We start from the raw sequence: 15,517 nt of genomic DNA on the forward strand, positions 1-15,517 counted from the left end.
GAAGAGTTGTAGAAGGATATTGTTTTCTAAGAATGGGAATTAAAACTAAAATATGCAGAAATGGAAATCTTTAGTGCCAGAGATATTTCCAATAATCTCACTAAATCAATCAGTTACAGTTTATTACAAGCTAACATGATTTTAGACTTCCCTGAGGACACTTTTCCTGATGTGAAATTTTTGACTAAAGCATGGCAAGAATAATCGAAGAAGAAGGCTGAGAAAATCAAGAATTTGTCAAAGGTTGACTTGGAATGCCATTGGTATTTCCTAGTGAAACCACATAGTTAGTGGCTAATGTTGAGGTGTCTCTCCAACACTACCATTCATATGCTTCCAGCACTCAATGATGTGTTATTCACTGCATGGATGCACATTCAACTTCATCATCCACCTGAATTAAAGCCAATGACAGATATATGTGAACTTTGGCAGCATATGGGAGAGCAGCCTTCATCTTAGTCATAGTCAATTTGTTACAACTACAATCTATTATTTTCTTTCACTTTATTTTAAGTGTGGTTTATTAAAATCACTTCAGTCTTTTATGCTACTTTTATATACTATTTTTTTCATTAGAGACTATAAATCCCCTTCATTGATATGAAGAAGGGGTTCTGAATTTTTGCAAGAAAGATTTTGGTTTGCACTACTGTAGCTTGAAGGGATCTTAATAGAAATAGAAACCACTACTATTTAACATATGAGTGGAGTGAACATTTATCAGGTACTACTACCTATATACTAATATTGTGTTTATGAGTTGAATGGTTACTGTATTTTTGTTTATCATATATGTTTTTGCAAGCAATTGATAATTTATCACTATTGATGTGTTTAATTGAAATATTTCAAGTATATGAACGAACAACGATATTTTATATGTGCAGTGAGTTTTATCAACTAATTTAATTAACTATTAAATTAAATTGGTTGTCTTTATTCATTTTAACCTCATGAATGATTTGACAATCTATATTCTCATGTTAAAAGTGAGATCTTTCTAAAGTTACATATATAGAGAAATGTTTTCCCAGTATAGTTATTATAAGTTTATTTATACTTTATTTCTAAGTTTTATTCAAATCACTACCCTCACACTTAAATATATCTCATTTATTTTTATATCTTTTATTAAGTGAAACTGGTCCCAATAAACCTAGTCGTAGCCACCATTCCAAACGGAAAAGGAGCTTCCTTAAGTTTCCAATGGGTGGTTTTCCCTGATGTTGAGGCAGAGAATTTTGAGACTTCAACACAACCCAAGATGGAAGTGGAGGATGAGATCTAGTTATTGTCAGAATCCTAATTTCTAGACATTGGGCTATACATCCAGTGTGTTATAGAACCTAGTGAGGTGAAGAAACAATTTTAGAAGTTACTGGAAGAAGGTGTCATTCAAATGAGTACTTCACCATGTGGTTCATCCATAATCATTGTGCCAAAGAAGGATGCGACATGAAAAATGTGTATAGATTATAGGGCATTGAATAAATTTAAGCTCAAGAATAGGTACCACCTTCCTAGAATAGATTATTTGCTAGATCAGTTGCATTAAGAAAAATACTCCACCAAGTTGAACTTAAATTCTAGATATCACTAGGTTCGAGTTAGAGAAGAATATACTTCGAAGATTGTCTTCAAAATTAGGAAAGGTTTGTATGAGTGCTTTGTCATGTTGTTTAGCCTATGCAGTGCACCATCTAAATTTATGAGGTTAATCAATGATATATTGCATATTTTTATAGATTCATTTGTTATTGTTTATTTGGATGATATACTAGTATATAGTGCTACCTAGGAGGAGAACTTCTCACATTTGACCTAGGTGATGGAGACATTAGGGAAACACCAACTACTAGCGAATCTCAAGAAGTATGAGTTTTCATAACATAATTTGGTGTATCTAGGGTATGTGATAGGAGGAGGAGAGTTGAAAATAGATCCTACCAAGACGGAATCCATCATGAAGTGGTCAGTACTTACTAATGTTTTTAAGGTTAGGATTTTTATTTGGGTAACACAATACCTAATGAATTTCATTGCCTCATTTTCAAAAATAGTAGCACCACTCCATGCCACAACAATAAGTGGCAAGAGTTTCCAATGGGGAAAGGCTCAGCAAAGGGCCTTTAAGAAGCTAAAGAATAAGATCACTCAAGCACAATTTATAGTGTTATCGAACTTGTAGTAGCCCTTTGAAGTGGATATAGATACAAGTGGGTATGTTATGGTAGTATTCTTGATGCAGGGAGGAAGGGATATGTGCTACCATTTTGAAGTATTTCATAAGGTAGTTCTTAACTACTATATCTATGACAAGGATATCTATGTGTTCGTGCAAGCTGTGAAGAAGTGGAAACACTATATGATGTGAAAGGAGACAGTAATCCACACAAATCATTAATCATTATATTACCTACAATCCTAGAGTTAGCTACAATAGACTATGCATTAAAAGTGGATGGGGTTTCTATAGAAGTTTCATTTAGTGATCAAATATAAAAAGGGTGGCACAAACTGTTGAAAAATGCAGCAAGAAATTATCAATTTAATTTTTCCTTGATTAAATTGAGAAAAATCAAATCTCCACATCAACAAACAACTCAAATGATGTTAACTTGTGTGACATTGCTTGTGTCACCTAGTTTACTCAGTAAATTCGATTTGGAGGAGTTAGAGTTCAGTTCTACATGTGTGATTGCTAATTTGTAGCAATCAAGGTCAGTTATCTCAAGTTGTTTTCAGTTAAACTAGTTCCAACTTTTGGAGGAACTAGTGGAAGGTTAGTTAAACGGTGGGACTTCAGTCAAAATTAGTGATCATCTAGTTAACTAATCAATTAGCCCAAAATATCTAGTGCATGTAGATAATTCGAGCTACCCACTTGAGGTGGAGATTCCAAGGTAATGTAACAACAATTGTAGACTATTATTGAGTGTAGAGGTGTTGCACGCAGTCAAATGATCAGCCTAAAGGAATTGCACAATTCAATTGAGGGAAATTCCTAAATAATAGGGGCTAATTCCTCAAGTAACAATGCAAGGAAATAGGAGCTCAAGCCAAAGAAAATTTTGACTAAGCAACCTAGGTCAGAGGCCTTCAATTAGTAGAGAGATAGGTTGTGCACTTGCAAGGTGAGCTTAGTTGAGCAAAGCAATTGTAATACATCTTTATTCATTTTATTAATGCAAGCATGCATTGTGGTTTTTAGAAGATTTATTTCCCCCGGTAAAAATACTCATTGCATGTGTGTTATTTCTTCTTGTATGTCTGATATTTTTGTTCTAAATTGTGAATTAATGTTTGCAGAGCAATAGTCTAGGTTTGTGTCTTATGATTTTGATTAAAAATTCTTGAGAAGTTGAAAATCTATAGCCGAATTTATACATGATATTAGAGTTGGATTCACATTAGAGCAAGAAATTCGAAGTTATTTCTCATAGGTTTGAATTTGAAGATCAATGTAGCAGGATTTCTTCAGAGATGAGCAGATATATTTTAATGGACTAAGGCTATAGTATGCCTTGGAAGGAACCTCTAATTTTTTTTGCATGGAAGGACCACATGGAGGTAGTATTGGATTACAAGGGTTTCTAGAATACGTCAAGATAGATGTTGCAAAACCACAAGCATTTGATGCGTAGAACCTTGCTCAGTGGAAGAAAGATGTAGCCAAGGTAAGGAGAATCATATTGGAGGGATTACGGGATCATATTGTCTCGAATCTCCATGGAAAAGAAAATTCATTCGCGATGTGGAAAGCACTAACAGAATTTTTCAAGAATAGTAGCGACCATAGAAAATTGGCACTCAAGGATAAACTTCGAAGAATCAAGATGTAGAAGAATGACACACTTCTGCAGTATCTTAGCAATTTTACATAGTTTCATGATGAACTTGGCAGGGTCGGTGTTAATGTCCCTAGAGAATACTTAGTAACCTTATCCCTTCTAGGCCTTCTTAGGAGTTGGCATAGCTATCAAGATTTGGTGAATGAGAGGGAGAAACTACCGAGTTGGGAATGTTTATGTTGTGATTTGGTACAGGAGGAAATAAGGCACAATATTAGAGCTGGGACATCATCCAAGGGAGAGCATGAAGAAAAATTTGCATTAACTGGAAAGGAATAGAAGGGAAAAGGGAATAAATCCCAATCCAAACCAGAATTAAGGGGGAAAGAAGAAAGATTTGTCAAAAATTAAATGATTCCATTGTCATGAATTTGGGCACTATGCCATGAAGTGTCCACACATGAAAGAAATCAAGAAGAACTCAGGAGGAGCAATATGCGAAGCTTTGTCTTCACAGTTCGAGCTTGAATTTTTCCTCATTACATGCATGGCCAACACAGTGATGGGGAGCGTATGGTACTTGGACTTAGGTGCATCATTCCACATGACAAGAAATAGAGATATTTTCAATGACCTGGAAGAAAAATATTTGTATATGCACATCGATATGGGGGATGACAAAAGATATAGCACGACTATAATTGGTACAACCACCTTTCAGAGGGATTTCGGCTCTCGCCTCAGGCTCAAGGATGTGATGTTCATTCTAGGCCTAAAGAAAAATATCGTCTCTGTTGTAGTTTCAAATACTGTGGTTATGATGTGATCTTCAGCAAAGGAAAGAGAATCCTGAAACACATAGCCACGGGACAGGTGAATCAGATCAGGGTTCATGTGAAGAACCTATACAAGCTAGATGTGGAGGATTGTGTTGCATTAAGCACAAAGGCAGAGAAGGTGCAAAGCCACAATGTCGGTGAACTTTGGAATAGAAGACTTAGCCATTTTCATCATGGTAATTTGAAGATCATGCAGCAGATAACCACAGGCCTACCCAAAGGAGCACTTCAACAGTAGGATGTATGCAAAGGATGTACCTTGGGGAAGTACACAAAATCCACATTCCATTATTGGGATAGTAAAGCACATGTATTCCTTGAAAGGATCCTCTCTGATATATGTGGACCTTTCTCGACAACCTCCACTACTAGGCACAAATATTTTTTCATTTTTATTGATGACATCTCACAGAAGTGTTGGATCTTCTTCATGCGGAAGAAGAATGAGACATTATCAAAGTTTGTAGAATTCAAGGAATTGGTTGAGAAAGCAATGGGAAAGAAGGTGAAGGCTCTTAAAAGAAATAATGGAGGTGAGTACCTATCGAACGAATTTAAAAATTTCTATGCAAAATAAGGCATTCGACAATATTTGATAACACCCTATAACCCAAGAAAAATGGGGTGGATGAGAAGAAGAATCATAGAATTGTGGGATAAGTGAGGGCAATGTTACATGATCAAGGCCTACTTCTGCATTTGTAGGCCAAGTCATGCAACACAACAACCTATCTATAGAACCAAAGTCCTCATTGGATTTTGGGAATGATTACACTAGAGGAGGCTTTCTCGAGGAGAAAGTCGGATGTGTCGCACTTCAAGATTTTTCGAGCCTCTATTTACTGCCATGTCTCCAAAGGATCAAGGAAGAAGTTAGAGCTGACAACAAAATTGGGGGTAATTGTGGGTTACACATAAACTCCCCACAACTACCATGTGTACTTTACATCCCTCAGAATGACAATTGTGCGAAGGGATGTAAAATTTGACAAAGATAAAGCCATGTGATGCTCTCTTGAGAGGGAGCTTCAGATACCATTAGAAGAGGACCTTTTAGCTCCAAAGGAGGAACCTCAATAAGTTGTGGAGCAGCCACAAGTTGAGGAGAAGATAGTGGAGACAAACACTCAAGAAAACCCATTCATAGAAGGCAGAAAAAGGACCATGGAAGCTTAGAGACTTGTACAGGATGTGAGGGAGAATGTGGGTGCTCCTTCAAATCAGAACAGGCAATGAAGATCACCATATCAATACACTAGATACATGGCTCTAACGACTAAGCTTGTAGAGACTGAGCCATCCTTTTTCAAGGAAGCAGTGGAGAAACCTGTACGGTTTGATGAAATGGTGGAGGAGTATGAATCAATTGTAAAGAACAGTGTTTGGAAAGTGGTCCCAAGGCTAGCAGACAAATCATTTGTGGGTTCAAGATGGATCTTAAAGGTAAAGCATGCAGCAGATGGAAGAATAGAAAAGTACAAGGCCATATTTGTGGCCAAGGGGTACTTTGAAGTTGAGGGGATTGACTATGAGGAGACCTTTGCTTCTATAGGAAGGTACTCATCTATTAGATCAATTCTTTCTCTAGCTGCACAGATGGGGTGGAAGATCCACCAGATGGATGTGAAAACAGCATTCCTCAATGGAGTTATTGAGGAGAAGGTGTACATTGAGCAACCAGAAGGCTTCAAGACTTTTTTTGGGAGTATCATGTATGCTGACTCAAGTCAGCATTATACAGTCTCAGGCAAGCACCTTGTACATGGTACATCGAGATTGATAGTTATCTCACTGGTTTGGGCATCACCAAAAGTGAAGCGGATGAAAAACCTCTATCATATCTTGTGTTTCTGGGAAAACTAGTGTCTTTTTGATCGACTAGCCCTCTAGGTTTGGTAGCTACGTAGAAACAACAGTTTAAAGAAATTCGTTATTTCTTCTTGTCAGGCGGAAAGAGTCGATAGTGCGGACACAAATCAACCTCCCTAGGAGCCTAAGACTCTCTAGTGACAAACAAGACAAACAAGAGCAATCCTTCTCTAAACATGCATTTACTATATGGGAAATCAAGTGTTTAGATCCTACCTGTAATCCAACGCTGTTGTAGCAATCCAGCTCCGCTGATCCGGATGAGCTCCTCCTTCACTTTGAAACCTGCATACACTGACAATCAAACGATTAAATAGCACTTGATAATCTCATAGAATAAAACATATTTAACACATAGACCAAGGAGTACATGAAACAACTCATAAATAACAAGTTATTGAGAAGAATGGACTCATTTGCATTAATAGGTAACAAAAGGAACAAATACAACCTGAGCCTTGGTGTTGTGCAAGTCCCTCCCAGGGTCCATCAAGAGTTCTCCTTTACTTTGACAAAGCTCACCCACTTCCAAATAGAACAAGCAAAGATGGCAATCTCTCCTCACAAGCTTCTAAATGGGAGTCCTAATTCCTGCAGCATTTACCCTTAGAAATGTATAGCTTCCAACCTCCCCTCCTTCTGACCCAATGCCTGTATTTATAGTGTTCAAGAGGAGGTTAATCAGGTCCACCATCAATGGGATAATCCCCTCTTTGGATGGGATAGCTCCCTTATTGATGGGATAAGTTCCTCTTTGGTAGGGGTGCATGAACCATCTGGAGGCGCTCAATACACGTCGAACAACCTTCTAGAATGCTCTAGAAATGACCACAAGTAACTTTTTAAAGATGAAACTTGCGCATTTTAACCTTTACAGGGGGACGCACCTGCCCCTTTACTTACAGAGCGTCCAAAGACGCAGATTTTGTGAACATTGGGTGCGTCCCCGCAGGTAAGGTTGAGAGAACCTGCGTACCCAGAGATAAATACATTTATAAAGACTTTCTCTCTTTTTTGGAGTTTGACATGGAGAGCAGAGGTATAAGACTTGCCTAAGAGGATAGCATGACTGTTGATAGAGCCATACTAACTGTAAATAGTCATGGTGACATTTTTTAGTGTAACAGATTGCCCCCTAAAGTGCGAAGCCTGTAATAGATTAGGGTTTTGTATTATCTAGGAAGGGTGAAGCGCTTTATCATTTCAAGGATTATCTCGTGGAGAGCCTGGTCAGAACCTGCAATTTTCAACACAAAATACATGTATAAGATTATATCATCACTGAGGTAGGCATTCCCATACTCAGATTAAAACTTTTAACTAACGGACTAACTACTCTGATACAGGAATGATCTTGCAGTACATCATAATCATAGACTTTTGTAGACACAGTATGGGCGCAGCCATCTGTTTATGATTAGTCTACATAGATAATGAATACAAAACTCCTCGCAGCCTGGATGGTGGAAACTAGATCCAGGGTCTTCATTTCTACTTCCCGAATTGGTACGATTCTAGCCATGCGAATAAATGAGTTGATGTCGAACATGGTAGAAACCACTTGATTACCAGTCGATGATGTAAACTGTTAACAAGCGTGAGAGAGACCACCAGTAATGTCAATGGTTCTCAAAGTACCCAGTACAATCCATGAGATGTGAATAAATGAGTTGATGTCGAACATTTCACGGAATCCTTTGATCGAAAATCAATGATGTAAACTGACGTCAAAGGCGAGAAACCTGCCATTGATGCATGCAGACTTCAAGGTACTGACGATTTCTAAGTCATCTCTCTAGATAATGTGCTGATGTCGATAGAAAGCGGCTCGTTGCGGGATTGTTCAAGTTGAAGAAATGTTGTTGTAAGGACTGACCCAGGGATGGTTAAATGGATGATAAGTATTTTGCAGATGAAAGTTTTGTTTGCAGACCTCTTGAACACATAACGACACAACAGATGGCTTGGTGATAAACGACTCAAAGTTAATCCCCGGAACCTGGCTGAAGACTTTCAAAGTGGTTTGATCAACTGTGAGGTAAAGGATTTCCCAACCCAGGTGAATGAAAAGTGTCATGTTCAAGAGTGGTAATAAAGTTTCTTTTGAGACAAAAGGTAACAAATAGGCTCATTCTTCTCTCTTTTCCCCCACCATTTCTGGCAAGTACCTCTTTATTTTTAACAAGCTTGAGGAGGATAACATATGCTTGATTATAAGCTCATCCTTCGGATGAGTCCAACCTAGTTTTGATTCGAACCCTAGGAAGGAGCGGTTCGTTCCTGTTTGTAATTGAACAGGTCCTTTACTGTGAAATTTTAACGAGCCCAGTATAGGAGAAACTCGGTGTTTTTCAATTTTAGAGAGTCTGAAAAACTTAAGAAGACTCCAAGTTGAACTTTTTCGTAGATTTGTGTCCCTCAAGCCCGAAAAAGTATAAAATAACACCTGGGGGAACCGCTTGATCTCGCGACCAAGGAGTACTTTCATAGCTAGTGCCACTGACCTGAAAAGTAAAAAGCGATCAAGGACACGTCGTTTTATTTCCGTATCGAGTTTGAAACGACAAAAACCCGGCAATCTTTTCCTGATTTTACGGTCAGAAAAGAGCTATAAGGGGACCGTCTTTTAATTCCGTTTTAACGAGTGTAAAAGAAACGCTCGGCAATCTTTTCATTTTTTAGGAGTCAGAAAAGGGCTTAAAAGATGACTCTGATATTTTGGTTTGTGAAAAATGACAATTTTCCCTCTAAGTCCCTTTGTCCTGCACAAAAACAACACATTACTCATACCTGTTTAAGATAGGCAAAAATACATCGAAAAACATCCTTCCATGGTAAAAAATGAACAAATTCATCCAAAAAACCTATAAAAAGACTTTTTACCATATCATTTTTACCGTTTTACTGTTGAGGTTGAAAAAAGGGCTTTTGGCAAGAAACTTCCCGTGGTCGCTGCGGAAAATCCGACCGTCAGAATCGAACGCCGTCTCTTCCAGGTATTTTACAACATCCTACTCTTCAATTTCATCCGATTAAAATTGTATTTTAGGTTTTAGTTTTGTTTTTTGGGGGGGTTTAGGTTTCACAATGCGCTCTGCGGTGGACGCAGGTGCCCTTCGGGTGACCTGCGTCCCCCGACTTTTTCCTATACAGGAAAATGGTCGGGGGACGCAGCCCACCTTCAGGCCAGCTGCGTCCGGACGCCCTGTATTCTAAACGCGGGGTGCGTCCTCCGTGGAATGCGGAATTTGAAACCCCAATCCTCACAAACAACCATTCAAAATTCTCCAAATTAATTCTAATCATTGTTTCTTGGTGTGTAGGGCACTCACCATGTTGGATTGGAGAGAAAGAGAGCACGAAGACGTTGATTTAGCCGCAATTGAACATCAACCTTCCATTGATGCCCTAAAAGCATGCGGGCTATATAAATACTGGGCCATACCTGGCATGAGGGCTCAGGTGAGATTCTTAGAATGGCTGGTTGAGAGATGGAACGTTCAAGAGCAATGCTTTTACATAGGAGGGCACCAGCTCGAGATAGAGCCCTCTGATGTATACTTTCTCACTGGCTTGCCAAATAGAGGTGAGCAACTCAATCTAGCCGGGACTAGGCCGGGTGGCCAATCCCTTGTTAGTCTCCGGGCGGATTGGTGCACACCCAATGCTCACCATGCGAAAGGCGTGGAAATCAAACACATCTCTCTGCGTGAACTCAAAGTTATAGCTTTCACGGTTACCAGAATTTGCGGCGTGGCCGCTTTACATATTGCCTCCGGGTCCCAAATGCGGATGGCGATTGACTGTTACCAAGGCACCATTTTCAACTGGTGTGATGCTGTGTCGGCTAATATGAAGAGCCAACTGACTAGGGCAAAGAACGGACGACTGAAGACCTTTGGATATGGGCCTCTAGTTGTGAGCTTTGCCTTAGAGAGAGTTCCGATGCTGATCCCTCAGCAACTCACTGTTGATATCTTGGGTCCTCGGGAGCCAAAGCTGATACGATGGGTTACGGTGATGGCCCGGCATCCTGACGAGGGCGCGGCAGTTGTTCGATTCTCTGATAGTTATTTTCACTGGTTAGAGGACCAGGTTTTTTCGATCCAGGACTTTCCGTATGCCAGAGTAGATTTTCGAGGTGATCCGGACATGGTTCTTCCACAGGGAGAACAATGGGATGACAGAGGTACTTTATTTTTCACAAGTTTTCAAATTATGTATTTTTTTTTTTTTTTTATATATATCGTCTCAAAAGTGACAGTAAAAATTTTTAAAATGCAGATGTTGGTCCACAGCGCCCAGCCAACCTCCGGCCTTTTGAGAGGAGACATCCAGTTGCACCGGTACCGGCCCCACAGGACGCGGCTGCAGAGTCACTAGCTGAGTTGGAGCAGGATCTAGAGCGTCTGACGGTGGATATACCTGAGACTACCATAGATGATATTCCTATCAGACTTCAGCGCTATGTAGTCGCAGTCCCTGGACCGTTTAGGAGATTTTTGTGTAAGGTAGCCCGTGCAGTGGTGTCGTATAGGGAGCACCACCAGTGATTGGCTAGTCACTTTGTAGACACATGTGACATTTTTGACTTTTTGTACTTTATCATTTTTGCCGATCATAAGGTGTTTTTCAACCTATGATCGAAGACGATGTATATTTTTTGACATACTCTTATCTATATATATATCACTATTACCGGCTTATCTTGTTTAACATATATGATGAAATGTTTTTAAATTTACTTGCATGATTATTGTAAATGTCTGTCCAACATTCGAGAAGCAATTGCATCTGCTAATGTATTTAAAGACCTTGGAATATGCTGATATTCAATGTAATCAAATTCACGTTCCAAGAGACGCACTCTCAAAAACAACCTTAATAACACAGGATTTCTAATGGCATAAACTCTATTAAGCTGTAATACAACAAGTTCAGAATCTAACCTCACTATCAAACGTCGAATTCCAAATGAAATAGATTCGGATAACAATTCAACCACTGCACTGTATTCTGCAATGTTGTTCGTTGTTTGACCGAGGCTTACCCCATGCATAGAAACTAACTCGTCAGAGGGTGAATAGATAACCCAAGCTGCGGAAGAAATATTCCGTGTACTACGACAAGCACCATCAGCAAATCCAATGTATGTTTGGAGAGGCGTCGACATCTGCAATATCAAGAGTAAAACCAAGATAAGCCAGAATAATGACGAAAAACACACTCTCTAAGCTAAGCACACTAACAAACATACTAGCTAGAAAGAAAACCTAACCTAACTAAAAATTCTCCATACCCACCACTTAAGCATAATACCTCTTTAGGTAAAGTCCATTTCTGGGTTTACCCAAAGAGTCCCCATCAAAATCTACCAGCTCATAAGCCCCTTTTGCTAGCTTTCGCTTTACAATGTAGGGTCCATGCCACATAGGAACGAATTTTCCAGCACCTAGCTTATCGTTAGCTTGATCATATAATAGCACTAGGTCTCCCTCCGAAAAACTTCGAGGGGTCACATTTCTATCATACTGAGCTTTCATTCGCTTCGCGTGAGTCTCGATTGCTAATGCAGCGTCACGTCGAGTCTCATCTAATTTAGCTAAGTACAATAAACGTTTCTCCTCTTCGGAAGTAGCTGGAAGTAATTCGACAGCCATTTGAAGTGATGGGATTTCGCATTCAATGGGTAACACAGCTTCTAAGCCATAAACTAGCTGGAAAGGAGTGAACCCTGTTGAAGTTTTCACTGAGGTTCGGTATGCCCATAGCGCTGAAAATAACATGTTGTGCCAATTCGACCGATGAATACCAATGGTTCGTCGGATCATGATAACCAGAACTTTGTTGATAGACTCAACCAAACCGTTGGCTTGCGGATAATAAGGAGTAGAGCTATCGTGGTGCAAACCAAGCTGGCTTGTAAGCTCAGTCATCATGATGTTTCGAAAATGGCTCCCATGGTCAGTAATGATTGCTTGTGGGACACCAGACCTAGTTATAATATGATTGAATACGAAAACTGCAGCTGTTTTGCCGCTTGCGTCGAATGTAGGCATCGCCTCGGCCCATTTAGTGAAATAATCAACCGCGAGGATGATATACGCATGCCCCCCGGCCGAGTGAGGGTTACAAGTAATAAAGTCGATACCCCATTTGGCGAATGGACCAACGGCAATTATAGGGTGGAGAGGAGCAGGTGGTGCGCGCATCTTGCGATCAAACACTTGACAGTTGTGGCACTTCCGGACTGCAATGATACAATCTTTAAACATAGACGGCCAGAAATAGCCAGCGCGCAACACCTTCTGAGCTGTGGCATACCCAGACATATGACCGCCACATGCTCCAGAGTGACAATCATTCAAAACCCTCTCAGCCTCTTCGTGAGTTAAACAACGTCGAAAAACTAAGTCTGCCCCTCGGCGATAAAGTGTATCTCCAATAATTTTGTATTGCTGGGATTGAAACCGAATTTTTCGACGTTCCGCCTTTGAAGCTTCAGGCCGAAAGGTTTGGGTTTGGAGATAGATGATTATATCCCCGTACCACGGATCTAAAGTACTGATAAGAAACAAAGATTCGTCCGTAATGGACTCCTCTGCCACAGTCTCTGTGTCAGCACGAGGGAAATCACACATCAATTCCGCAAAAACCAAAGATTTCTTAGACTTGGACTTCTGGAATTCCAAGTCGAACTCTTGCAGGATAACGATCCATTTAGAGTACTTGCCCCCTAGCAATTGTTTTGTCAAAATGTAAATCATAGGGTTGCAATCCGAAATAACTGTAGTTTTACGGAGAAGAATGTAGTGACGAAAACGCTGGACAGCTTGAACGGCTGCCAGGGCCAATTTCTCCACATGCGAATATTTTAGCTCAGTGGGATTTAAGGTCCGACTGAGATAATATATCACATGTTCCGCTCCGAATTCATCTTCTTGAACTAACACCATTCCAATGGTGGAAGGCGAAGCTGCGAGGTATAAGAAGTAGTCCTGGTTGTAGTTGGGAGGATGCAACAACGGTGCATGGGTTAACGCGTGTTTAAGTGCATCAAAAGATTGTTGGGCAATCTCGTCCCAAAAGAATTGAGCGTTCTGTTTCAACAACCGTGTAAAACCTTTAGTGACCTCGGCGTAGTTTGGGATGAATCGGCGTAAAAAGTTCGCTTTCCCTTGCAAACTTTGGAGTTGGCGCAAACTCGAAGGAGGAGGCAATTTGATGATAGCTTCGACCTTCGAGGGATCGACGCGAATGCCGGCTTTTGAAACAACAAAGCCTAGCAATCGACCTGTTTCTATACAGAAAACACACTTGTGGGGATTCAACCGAATTCGATAATGCCTACACCTCATAAAGATTGCTCGTAAGTGGACAAGGTGATCAGCTCGATGTAAAGAATGAGCAGGCAAATCATCGAGGTACGGTTGCACAATGTGCTTGATGTCATGAAATGCATAAGACATCGCCCGTTGAAAAGTGGCCCCGGCATTCTTAAGCCCAAAAGGTAATTTGCAATAAGCAAATGTCCCCCATGGACAAATGAATGCCGTTTTTGGTTGGTCGGCAGGTAGAATATTGATTTGATTATAGCCCGAAAAACCATCCATAAAGGAAAACATTTCACTTCCGGCACAATCATCAATAATTTGATCGATATAAGGCGTAGGATAGTTGTCTTTTGGACAAGCTCGATTTATATCCCTATAGTCGATACAGATTCTTATTGTTCCTTGTTTCTTGTTGACCGGAACAATATTCGATACCCAATCCGTTAACGGGATCGGATAAATGAAACCTGCTTTCAACAGCTTTTCGACTTCTGCTTTAATCGCAGCCGCTTTTCGAGGGTGAATCTGACGCAACCGTTGCCGGACGGGTTTAGCATCCGGGTAGGTTTTTATTTCATGAACAACAATGGCAGGATCGATTCCCGGCATTTCCTCGTAAGACCAGGCAAACACGTCGCGGAATTCTTGGAATAGGGCCTTGTAAGTTTGGATTTCATCTTCTGTACACGCGGCACCTATATGAATGTTCTCCTCAATTCCGGGCTTCACTGAAATGTCAATGGGAATAGTGCGAGAAATACTCCCTAAATTCAACTCTGAATCTGGATGTTTCATTGGATTCTGAGCATCTTTGACATATTCAGCGGTAAAGATAGATGAAAAATCATTTTCAAGAACATCATCTTCAGGTAAAAACGAAGATCTGTGATGGAGATCTTCCCATGGTAGATCGTCTACACTTAGGATTTCGCGAAGTTGTTCGTCAGATGACACGACTTCGGGAAACGCTATCCATTCTAAAGATGATGTGAAAAGTGATTCTTCACTGACCACATTCATTTGGTCGATTTGGGTTGAACGCGAGTCGGTAAAAGACACGACAGCTTCATAAGCAATCTCATATGGACTCAAAGGCATAGCATCACCGAATGAGTCTATCTCAGATTCAGATGGGACGATCCAAGGATCATCATAAATAATGTTTTCTGATGTAATCATATGAATTGATGCAAATGAAGGGTCTGCGTTGATTGGAGGGAAAGGAAAAGTTCCCAGCAAGCCGGAATCTTTAACTAAACCTACGCCAACGTCCCTATAAGGGATTGTCGTCTTACCGACATGCTGGATACTCTCTGAAGAGGCTGGGTCGGATGAAAAGTATGTCAGCTGATCAATAGTCACGATCTTACCGTTATATGGAAACTTAATTACTCTGAAGACCGATGAAACGACCGCCGTCATAGCATATGACCAACTTCGACCCAAAAGAAGGTTGTAGTCTAGAGGGGCATCAACCACTTCCACATCCAGACTAACGGTTTTACCTTCTACCCCTATAGGTAATTCCTGTAGAATACCAAACGGACGGAACCCACGGCCATCAAAGGCCTTAAGGATGGTGGGGGATTGGTTCAACGAAGGAGAACCAAGAGATCTCCAACATTGAATCGACATAATACACGTAGAAGCTCCCTCATCAATCACAGTCCGATGAATAGGC

Source organism: Pinus tabuliformis, chromosome 9 (assembly GCF_031772625.1).
Source record: "Pinus tabuliformis cultivar Carrire ecotype Pingquan chromosome 9, CPIR1, whole genome shotgun sequence".
Taxonomy (NCBI): Eukaryota; Viridiplantae; Streptophyta; class Pinopsida; order Pinales; family Pinaceae; genus Pinus; species Pinus tabuliformis.